This window comes from Dreissena polymorpha, chromosome 2 (genome assembly GCF_020536995.1).
Source record: "Dreissena polymorpha isolate Duluth1 chromosome 2, UMN_Dpol_1.0, whole genome shotgun sequence".
NCBI lineage: Eukaryota > Metazoa > Mollusca > Bivalvia > Myida > Dreissenidae > Dreissena > Dreissena polymorpha.
Window position 1 is genome coordinate 93,976,531 of NC_068356.1, and position 11,727 is coordinate 93,988,257.

Here is an 11,727-nt window from a genome sequence, read left to right on the forward strand (position 1 = left end):
TTTCACAGTTTGTTTGTGAATTTTTAAAGACTATTTTGCGTACCAGAACAAATACATGTATATCACTACGCATGGTTACATTTGTTAGATTTTAAGCGCTTTTATGACTGAATTAAAATTATTGTTAAGGTTATTAGATCGATTTATGTTAAATGTCACGTTTAAAAAATCAAATAGGATAAATAGAATACTAGGATTAGCGTTGAATACAGAGAAGCTTATGTTGCTCGGCTCGAACACCGAAAGCGCTCGCCAAGGCTCGCGCTTCCGGCGTTCTAAGCCTCGCAACATAAACTTCTCTGTATTCAACGCTAACCTAGTATTCTCTATATATTACAACGTCAAAATGTCATGGAGATAACGTCATATCAATTATGACTGATGAGCTATGCGAAACGCGTTGGCTAAATCAATATATATTTAAAATCCCAGACACGTGTTTTTACTTTTATTATATAATATTCACAATCTGGATTATTACATTTCACTTATATAACTATATATATATATTAACAAAAAACAGCACACGGATTAATGATTGTATTAAATAAATCATGAAAGAAAACAATTTCGATGAGAAAGGTACGTATATATTTACAACAACTTAACAATATGTAACAATTTGTTTGTATCATGACATATCGTCGATTTTAATGTTGAAATTATGGCAATACATTTCATGATTTAACGGTTTAAAGAATTAGATTCCTTAGTAATACAAGAGAAATCTTATCCAATTAATTGAAGGTCACCTGTTGGTCGTAATTTAAAAAATATGTGTGCATGGTATTTTGCAATGAAGTCCTTGGCAATTATTACAAACCATTGGAATAAACATTTGCAGTATCAAACATAAAATAGTGTATGTCTATTATTATAGAATCAATAAATGTTCTGCCTTAAAGTTTTTGATAATTGATTAAAAAAACAACAGGTAACTTAGAAAATATATAGGTTTGTCCGTTTCATCACATCATGATGCATGCAAAATTGAATGTATAACTATTCTGCTAATACTTAGATATTACTCTATATTAATCGCATTTTATATTTTGTGTTCTCTTTCAGTGAGGTTCGCTTGATGTATGTCGACTAGAGGCGCTTAAAACTCTATTTCCGCGTTTCTAAAAAGATAAACAAAAAAATTGTGATAACAAAGCAATGGCTGTCTATGCATAAGAAGGTATGTACTAGGGGCCATAGTTTTTGTAATATTGAAAATAGACACATAAGGTTACTCATTGACATACAATTTGGATGCTTGCTGGATTTAATTTCTTTAAAAAAAACGAATATATAAAACAAATAATACGGAAAGTTATTTACATTAAACATATTGCATTTAAGTTAGCTACAATTTATATGTGCATACTTTCAGTTTTAATATATACATATATTTATAGTTTTAATACAATATATATAAAATATTCAATAATTAATATTAAAAAACACACAAAAACACATCAGGTCAAAAAGTTTAAAAAAAAATGAACCAAAACAACACACACAATTAAATAATGAAAGGATAAACTGGTGTTGTTACTGGTATTGGACGCAGCTACATGGAAAAACACATACGTTTGCTTAACACTCGGTCAGACACGTAATTATAATGATTCTTGGAAAGTTCGTGTAATACAGTTTTAAGTTACTTAATCTGTTCATTTTTAATACATGACTTATAAATCACTTAGTATTTTATTTCGCTCAGGTTACTATTTTGACACACATGTTAGATGGTTTAGATATAAATTTGACTAGACTCGTATCAAAGATAACAATTTATTTCCCGCTATTTTTATTGCGCTATTGATGTTATGCTATAACGTTTATTTAAAATCTATCCTCCTTATGTGTGACACAACAGCTTAAAAATACGCCATCACATCTTGATCAATAATTAAGTGCGATGTAAGTAACTATTTTTTGTAGAGCCCACTTGAATTCAAACTAGAAGTCAAAGAATGTCTTGCCTTTAAACACAGACAACCTATATTATATGCTAGCAATAACACAGGCAGCGAGCAAAAATGTACATGTATCGTCAAACGACAACTTTAAATGAACGTTTCATAAATATTGATTAAAAACCACATCTAAAATATCAGATAACTGGTATACTAGTTGTATTACTCAGGGAGATAGAATCCGTACATACAAAAACCTTCTGCTTAAAAGGTTTATGAAATAACATTTTATTATATAAGTAAAAATCATTCAGCATATTAACATATAAAATTTGTAAACAAAGTTGATGCAAGACGTGTCAACTTCATTTTGCATATAGGAAAACATCAATACGAGAAAATGATGTTTCTTATTTCCACTATTGACATGGAAATTATCTTCGTCAAATTATGTATGAAATCTGCATAACATTTTGCAACAACGTTCTCTCACTTATCCATACTTAAACTTAGTTTAATTCCATAATACCATTAGCAGCTTTTTAGGACGAAGGTTTTCAAAAACTCGTACCAATACAAAGGTTGAACTGGTGGCTTCTTTTTAATCCATGTCTACTGTAACATATTGTTGATTTTGTTTTCATCGCAACTATGTCCTACCTATAAAAATGTGTTTCAAAAGTTTATGAACCATGTATAACGGCGTCCAACATGGCGTTTTATTGTGGTGGTACACCCGTTTTAAGAATACCTAACACTGCACGTGTATGTATCTTGCTAAGTGCTAGGTCCTATAAACAATGTCACGTCAGGTTAAAGAGGTTTAAAGTAAGCAAAACATAACGTTTTTTTTCATGAACGACAGTAGCACACGCACTTCTTGTAAATCGCCACGCCAATAACACTGGGGGCTGACGAGGTCAAAGCGTAGTCCGTTTCGCTACGACGTCGGGTATATGTTTTACTACGAAAACATTGTTTAAATACACATGACATCGAGAACGGATTAGTCGAAAATTGTGTTTAAACATGTAAGATTATGCTTTTCTAATAACAAAACTCTGAATTTAAGCACAATGACATTTCATAGGGCTGTTACATCAAATTATAATCCAAGATGTGTCTGGTTTATGCGGTTAAACATGAAATATACCGCTGATTTATAAAACCGACGTAATGTTTCACTTTAAAAAAATGCAATTAAGGTTTACAACTGTGTTTAAGTGACACAATTTTACAATTTCCATATTGGTCTATGTATCGTTAAGCCACTGGTGTGTTTAGAAATGTGTAGGGTGACCCAGTTATCAGAAATAAAGTCTAAATATTATTATTAGGCATGATCATGTCTCTGACAGTATACGTATATGCCTCGCTACGACAACGCTTTAGCGTGTATGCGTTTCTCACAGAAGACGTATTGGTTATCTCTCAAAGGCAAAATAAAGAAAAGTTTTTTTTTAATACGGAGTCATGGAGTGGCTGGATGTTTTCTTTGAGGAAGAGGTACTAACAACGGCACAACATGATCCGAAGCGCACAGTCGACATGGTAATGCACTTTATGATATAATTAAATTCACGCCTAGGCCAAAGGAAACGATTAAAATCGAAAATCCATATATAAGATGACAGTTGAGAGTCGAGAACCTAATGTCGTCGGTCTCAATAAAAAAGACGCATCTTCACCTTGTGACAATCCCTTATACGTTCATTTTGATAGAGACCGACGATAGGTTTTCAGCATACGGTACTTTTTATCAAAAAACATTCGATTCTCGTTATCCCCAAGTCGCTTATCTCGAAACTCTGCTTATGTCAAAGTAAATCCCATGTCCCAACTTTGATCATTATTTATCTCATACGGATTTTGATTTTTACATTGTATATATCAAAGCGATTTTCTTGAAAATCCGTTATCGTCAACTAATTTTGAGATGAATTTCATGTTCGTATACATGATTTTACCTGTAAAATCCACACCTGTAACAGCCGTAAGGTGTGGAAAGTAGGACCCCAATGGCATAAATCCGAAATTGCATAATCAATATATCGTTGTAAAGGTGTGGCAGTGGGTTTCTGTCACAGGTTATTGTTTACTGCGTACATGACGGCCGGTAAATTTACCTCGTGTTACAATGCGGTTAAGGCCCAGTCTCAATATGATGCCGGCGGAGCCCCAGTGCGTGATCAGGCATCTACCGGGATGAACCGGGGCCCTACCGGGATTAACCGGTGCTCCACCGGGATGACCCGTGGACGACCGGGGACAACCGGGGCTCCACCGGGAAAGTATTACAATATTAATACCTCCGGGATGAAGCGGAAGTCACCGGGTAGGACCGGTAACGACCGGCGTGGCACCGGGAACAACCGGGACTGTACCGGGAACAACCGAGACGGCACCTGAGCTCCACCGGGGCCCATACACAGCCCGGCAGAGCTTCGGCAACGCCCCGGTAAAGCCCCGGTGAATGCCGGCAGAGTCCCTTTATAGCTACGTTGCATAAGTAAACCGGATCTCTGACGGTGCCGTCCCGGTTGTTCCCGGTGAAGTCCCGGTTGTTTCCCGTGCCAAGCCGGTCATTGCCGGTCCTTCTCGGTCACTCCTGGTTCATTCCAGAGGTATTGAACATTTGAATACTTTCCCGGTGGAGCCCCGGTTGTCCCCGGTTAAACCGGGGCGTTGCCGCAGCTCTGTCGGGGTCTGATGCCCGTATAGCCCCGGTGAGTGCCGGCGTAGTGACGGTATACCGGGGCTCTGCCGGCTTTCACCGGGATCAACCTTTTCGTTTTGATGTTCATGCGCACAGTGAAGCACGGCATCTTTTGCACTGGGCAATGGCAGTCTGCAGTAACTGCAAACTGCATGTGATATGTCCTGAAATGGATACAGAGACTTCGTTGAGCAACTATACATTATATTTGTACTTCGTTGCGCAACCAATACATACTCTGTGCGAAACCTATACATAAAGCGACTTGTAATTACCTTTGAAACAAAGCATTTGAATAATTAAAACACATGTTCGTAACCTGTTTTGTACTTTAAAATGTGTAATGTACACTGAATCAAAGTAACATGTAGTTTTATTTAATTTAAGTTACCGTAATTGGTAATTTTAACAGAATAACCACCTTATGCATTGCTTCAAATCAAAATATTTCGATTTTAGCTCAAAATAAACTTAAAGGTTGCAACTACGCGCATTTGTTATTAGTTTGTTATTGAAAATAAGTGCCTAACATTACTGGATGATCCGTTCTCTAATCCATAAACACCAGAAAAGATGAAACTCGCCTGATTAAGTAGTGTATTTACACAATGTTTTCGTAGTAAAACATATACCCGACGTCGTAGCGAAACGGACTACGCTTTGACCTCGTCAGCCCCCAGTGAATAAGGACACAGCTGACGAATATCACAAACATCATAACAAAAACGTCATAACCATTTTCAGTGCTACGTGTTTCTTTAAAGTTTTCAACGGATGTATTAGGATTATGTCCTCGAACGAATTCAAATTGTTCCATGAATCGAATCGACGTCATGACACGTTGCTTCCAAAATTATATGCACGTATAACCATAATTTATATTTATTTCGCACCTGAAACCTTTTTCTCACGTGTTGCGATGTAATTGTTCTTTAAAATGCATGCAGATTGATCACCGTTATTGGAACAGTTTGATTCGATACTGTCATTTACATATTTCTGGTATTCAATGATAATTATTGTTGTACAAGTCCTCAAATTTAAATTTGAAACACATTCAAACTTATCAATTAAACAAATTGACTCAGTCAATAATATGATCCATTAACTGTTCAGAGCTTGTGGATTGTATTAATGTGATACTATAAATCGATTTTAAATTAACAAATCCACGTGCAACAACTAACTTTTTTGACAATCTTTCATCAAAATCGAGTTTTTGATTTCATTTGAAGTCGATATTAGTATTTCACAGCGACAAATTGACGTCAATTCAATAACATTCTTCGTGCTGTGTAGTTACATTGTCAAGGCTATGTACAGCTCATAGCAATACCCGTAACACATATGTGTAGCTTGCATCATAATACATCAATGAACAATTTAATTGATTGTTAGTCCCCATATGGCGCACGTTTGCCAAATGATGACCGCTTCTATAGATGATCACATCCTCGTTATTGGATTTTATTGCAGACTTTCACATAAATTCTCTTGTTTAAAATTATGTTCTAATAACCATGAAAACCATTAAAACGAATGCCCCATGGGATACTGAAAATAAATCATAGCGAGCATTTAATCATACTTGTATTTATTAATTATCAAATTGATTTAAACATGTCGATAACGATGTAGACGCCGTGTATTTATTATACGTCGTATGAAGATACAAAATAATTTGCAAATATGTAATAATTAAGTGGTTAAAGCATTATCACCAACTTGCGTGCGAATCAGTCACACAGCGCGTTCACATTTTGATTGCGTGGTTCAATTAGGATCTGGTATTTCTATCATTAAAGCAATTGGTGGTTATTATGAAGGTACTAAATCTGTATATTATACCTCACATAAATTTGTTTCTTCTTTGCGTATATAAACTACACAGGTCCGTTATTTTGAATAGTGACCGGTAAAGATGCGCGCGCATCTAATAGTGCCCGCTAGAATGTAAGTTACTTGTAACATTTGTGCAAGTTTTAAAACGCAAACATTTGTTCTTTATATACGCAGGGTAAACGCATGGTTCGTTTGGCAGGTCACGAGTGTGTGTATTTTATTATAAATCACATCTTTAAAAAAAATAATTAAATGCTATATTTGAGATCAATGTTTTACAACATGTTGTCTGTAATACAAGGAAATATTTTTTTTGTAAAATGTTTCTCAATATATGAAATTGTTTACAATAAAAATGAATTTTGTATAAAGAAGCGAATTTTTATGTGCCCAATTTTCGCAGGGAGACAACTCGCGCACAATAATACCGTGCATATTATTAATAGTAACGATACCTTTGGCAGGTCACGAGTGTGTGTTTTTTCGGCATAGCTGTTTACGCCAACTTTTCACCTTAACTGACCTTTGTAACTGTCCAATAAAATTCAAATAAAATTTCCCGCGGCTAGGTCAGAATGAATACACTTCATTTATCCCATAGGCTGATTTGGGCATACCTATAGAACATTGGAAACATGTCCGCGTCTTTGTAACACTGTTTTACTGCGTGTTCAGCATAAAACAATTTTATCTCTAATGAAAACGCTTAATAGATAGAACGGGAACGGTTTTACACTCAATCTCGACATCAATACGGTTTGTGTGTGCACCTTTTATTTTCAGAGGATTGCTAGCGCGATAGCGTTTTCACTTAAAGGCCATGTTCTCATATTTAGTACTGACTTCCATATTCCTGTCAACATGTTAACATGTAAAAGTATAAAGAGCAGTGGAAGCGTGGCCTCACTTTAATGTATGCATTTAAACCCGCGAGGTATCGGGGTCAATTAGCGGCCAGTGTGTGTGAATGTCAGAGTTTATTAACAGGTCATCGCTGCGTCTTCACGACTTCCTTATGTGCTGACCTGAGTTCGTGGCCAGTAAAATAATCGTTTTATAATAAAGACACTACCGCGTAAACTAGGTGAACTTGAATTTTCTTTAGACCAGAAAGATGTTCAATGAAGATATTCAGCGATATAATTATGGTATGTCAATAATAGATTCGTAATGTGTTTTCAACAATACCATGATAAATATTATTTTTAATCAATTTAACAAGAATTATTCCACCATAGTGAGTAATGTATTAAGCATGAGCGCGATGATTCTCGATACTGTTCGAGTCGAGTATCGAATCAAATAGCAATGCCCGACAAACCACTAAAACAGGTTTGTTCGAAGGACGCGCGTATAAATATTTAAAATATGTACGGATACTTCGCGTGTGGCCGGTTGACTCATATGTTTTAATTTCACTTCCATTCTTCTTTTGGTTTTCTGTTTTGTATCTATAGGTTTATGACCAGCAATATGTAATAATGTAAAATAAGCCGCGAAAACTCCGCGTAGCATCCCTTACTGCGTGTGATGCAGCGTAGAACTGCACAGAAAAAGACATTCGCTATCCTTGATCTCATTCATTGAACTCTTTACCTTTCACAAATTCCAACCACAATCAACGCCGTATATCTTCTTTTTTTAAGATATTTCTTGTTATTATTAATCACGTCTTAAAAACTACAAAAATTAAAATGCTATATTTGAGATCAATGTATTGCAACATGTTGTCTGTGATATAAGCAGTTATCTCTATATAAAATGTACTTCAATATGCGAAAATGCTTTACAATAAAAATGAATTTTGTATAAAGAAGCGAATTTTTCCGTGTCCAACTTTCGCAGGGAGACAACTAGCGCACAACAATAATACGGTACATACTATTATTAGTAACTAAAAATATAATTATTGTGTTATTTATTTTTATTTCTATTGACATTTATCTACACAAAAATGTTCGGTATAATATAAGAAATAGAAAACCTTACTTCAGGCCCAATGGTAGAATAGTGACCAGCCAGGAAGCCCCAAATAGTATATGGACCGAAGCCGAAGGCCGAGGTCCATTTACTATTTGGGGCTGCCTGGCTGATCACTATTCTGCCAAAGGGCCCTCAGTGAAGTTTTCTATTTCTTAAATAGTACAGAAGTGCATCGAATATTGCTTTTGATCATTTGAGTCGTGTTCTGAGAAAACTGGGCATGTGCGGAAAAAGTCATCCCAGATTAGCCTGTGCAGTCCACACAGGCTAATCAGGGACGACACTTTCCGCCTAAATTGGATTTTTGCTAAGAAGATACTTTATTTAAACGAAAAATGTCATAAAAGCGGAAAGTGTCGTCCCTGATTAGCCTGTGCGGACTGCACAGGCAAATCTGGGACGACACTTAACGCACATGCATTATGCCCAATTTTCTAAGAACGCGACACATTTGTAATCCACTGATGCGAAAAGGATGCAATTACCGTTCACGTTTAACAAGTAGATAAGTGTACGTTCTATATGTGAATTTATTAAGACAATTAGTCGTAGAACCAGACCTGGCCAATGTTTTGTAGAAATGGTAAGATCGAGTTACATATTTCATGGGAAAAAAGATAAAACAATGAATATTTCCAAGCATCACAGCGTACCATAGAATGAAAGGCGAAATACACTACACAAAGCCATGACAAGTAATTCATTCAATATATACATATTTCGACGGGTCACTTACCAAAAATTGGTGCCCCGTCAAAATACTTTAAGATTGGATAACGTACCAATCTATTTAACACGGTATATGCCCTATTTGTAGAACGTTTCAAGTTCATGTTGAGATGTATACCACGTTGTTCGGCAATAATATTGAAAGAGGCCGAACTAAAGAAATCTGGAAGCCTGGAGTCGAAGCGTTCGGAAAGACCTGAAGAAGCTCGGTGTCAAAAGGGTGACGTCGCCTCGTTTTTCTCCTGACAGAACTATATGACAGAACTTGCATTCACATCAATCACAAGATGCCGCAGCGAAGATTATTCGAGCGAAAGAGTAACTTGATTTAGAAACGTAAAGCATGCGTTTGTTAAACTACTGCACTATAATCTCTTTCCTTATGCGGCAAGTCATTTCACAACATTTTGGTACGGCATAACTTCTTAAATTAGTTTGCTTCCAATTCGAATTCGGATAGATAATATTTATTAAGAACTATGTATGCATCTTTTAATCGGAAAAAAAATAAGTTTCGGATAAACGAACATACTAATATAGTAAAATTAATTTGGATAAAGTTTGTATTGCACTGGATGACCACATATTTGTAAACTGATCCCTTATTGAATCGCTACTATGATTGGTGTGTGGATGTTACTTCGCATGTCAGGTATGTAATATTGCAATTATAGGAAAGTTCAGAAATATGTTACTAAACTTCAATAGGTTTGCCGATGTTTATTAGGTTAAATTACCCATGGGTGATTAGCATGTAGTCCGTTGTCGAGAGCATAAAACGGTCAGATTAGCGGTATATCTTTTCAATAGAACGTTGGAACACTAATTACGGCTTCTTGTATTGCACACACTGATTATGATTATTTGTTAACACTCTCTGATTCATTTTGTAAAATATATAGTTTTGTTAATGTGTACATGTTGAATTTAAAACGTATGGCATGGTAGTTTTAATTTCTTTAACCCATTTTTTCCTAGCGTCTAGAAAAAAGGCCTTGGCAAACAGCGTAGACCCAGATGAGACGCCGCATCATGCGGCGTCTCATCTGGGTCTGCGCTGTTTGTTTAAAGGAATTTCTGTAAGAACTATTCTAAATATAGATATAAATATACTAGACATACTATATACTACTAATCTTGAAAATAAATTGATCCAATTTACAAGGATGGGATAATCCACTAGGCATAAATGGGTTAATTTCTTTAATATGTGTTAGAACATTCATGAAAAATCATTACGAATCGAGTTGTTCCTTGCATTGTGCAATCCCTCATCTTTTCTGAGTTTGAGCTCTGTCGCGATATGATGTTTGTTTTACAAATATTGTTTGTCTTAATGCACATTTTGAACAACGAGTGTCTGAACAGTATAGCGGTCGTATAAACGACAATGGAATTTTACAGAATATTAAACATTAATGTAACTTTGGGGTAAATGACTCTTCACTTTTATTATTTATGGTTCAAAACTGTGTACATTTAATATGAATATTGCTCACCATAGCGTGGTTTGTACGAGAATACTGCATACTTTTCGCCGCTTATGTTGCTGTTGTCATAACGTGTAATTTATATGGTTGAATACAAATCAAACTTTGTACGAATGTTCAAACACTAAGACAGTATAATATTATAATTTCGCATATCAATAGAAATTTATGTTCTTTATGTTTTTAAAAACATTATTTATAAGCGAAAGAGAATTACCCATGGATTATTTTAAACGTTGAAAACAGTAATACTTAACTTGACTTAAATAAGTTTGACAAAACAAAAGGAACACACCCTAATTGCTTTAAATTGTACTGGTTACAAGGAACGTGCTTTCTAGTTGGTGCCTAAAAATTCACTATTGTATACTGAGACAAACAATATTTAAAAGGCAGTACCAATGTGTGCTTTAATTATCTGCAAAGAACTCGATTATCCCGGTCGCCTTAGCACTTAGTTAATTTGATTATTCTACTTAATCTTATATTCATGCATTTTTAATAACTGTAGTTTAAATGTTTTCACACCGGATTGTTCAGCAATAGAATCGCATTATATATTCATTGAAGTATGTGTTAATATTTTCTATAGTTTCAAGCATTCTTACAGATTCAGCCCCACATATGACATATATGTGGGTTTTTTTGGGTTCATTTTTTATTGACATGTCATTTTACGTTTAATGTGTTCACGGAGAATAAATAGCCAAGGTACCTCTTTAGTGGCTGAACATACAGGAAAATAGACTTATGATATACACATACGCATTAACGGCTCTAGGAGAAGTGCCCCCCCCCCCCCCCGGAGAACTGCCCCCCCCCCCAAAGATTTTTCACTGGGCGGAGAACTGCCCCCTCACTGTTTTTTTATAGGGCGGAGAACTGCCCCCCTGCTGATTAATAAGGGGCGGAGAACTGCCCCCCTGTCAGAATTGATGACCCGGAGAAGTGCCCCCTAATTAAAGAAATTTCGCGGCGATATATAAAGCGAGAATTATACTAACAGTAACGCCAGTAACTTTCTTGCTATTATGTCTGGAAATTGAGTGAAATTTCAAAA

The 11,727-nt window shown here is 35.6% G+C and overlaps 1 long non-coding RNA gene across 1 annotated transcript; it reads left to right on the top strand.

The window, feature by feature from the left end:
- Nucleotides 1–398: 398 nt before the first annotated feature.
- Nucleotides 399–10,134, top strand: LOC127870360 (uncharacterized). The gene is made up of 3 exons (XR_008044776.1): nt 399–582; nt 1,069–1,183; nt 9,266–10,134. It is a non-coding gene; the product is annotated as an uncharacterized LOC127870360 (long non-coding RNA).
- Nucleotides 10,135–11,727: the final 1,593 nt, after the last annotated feature.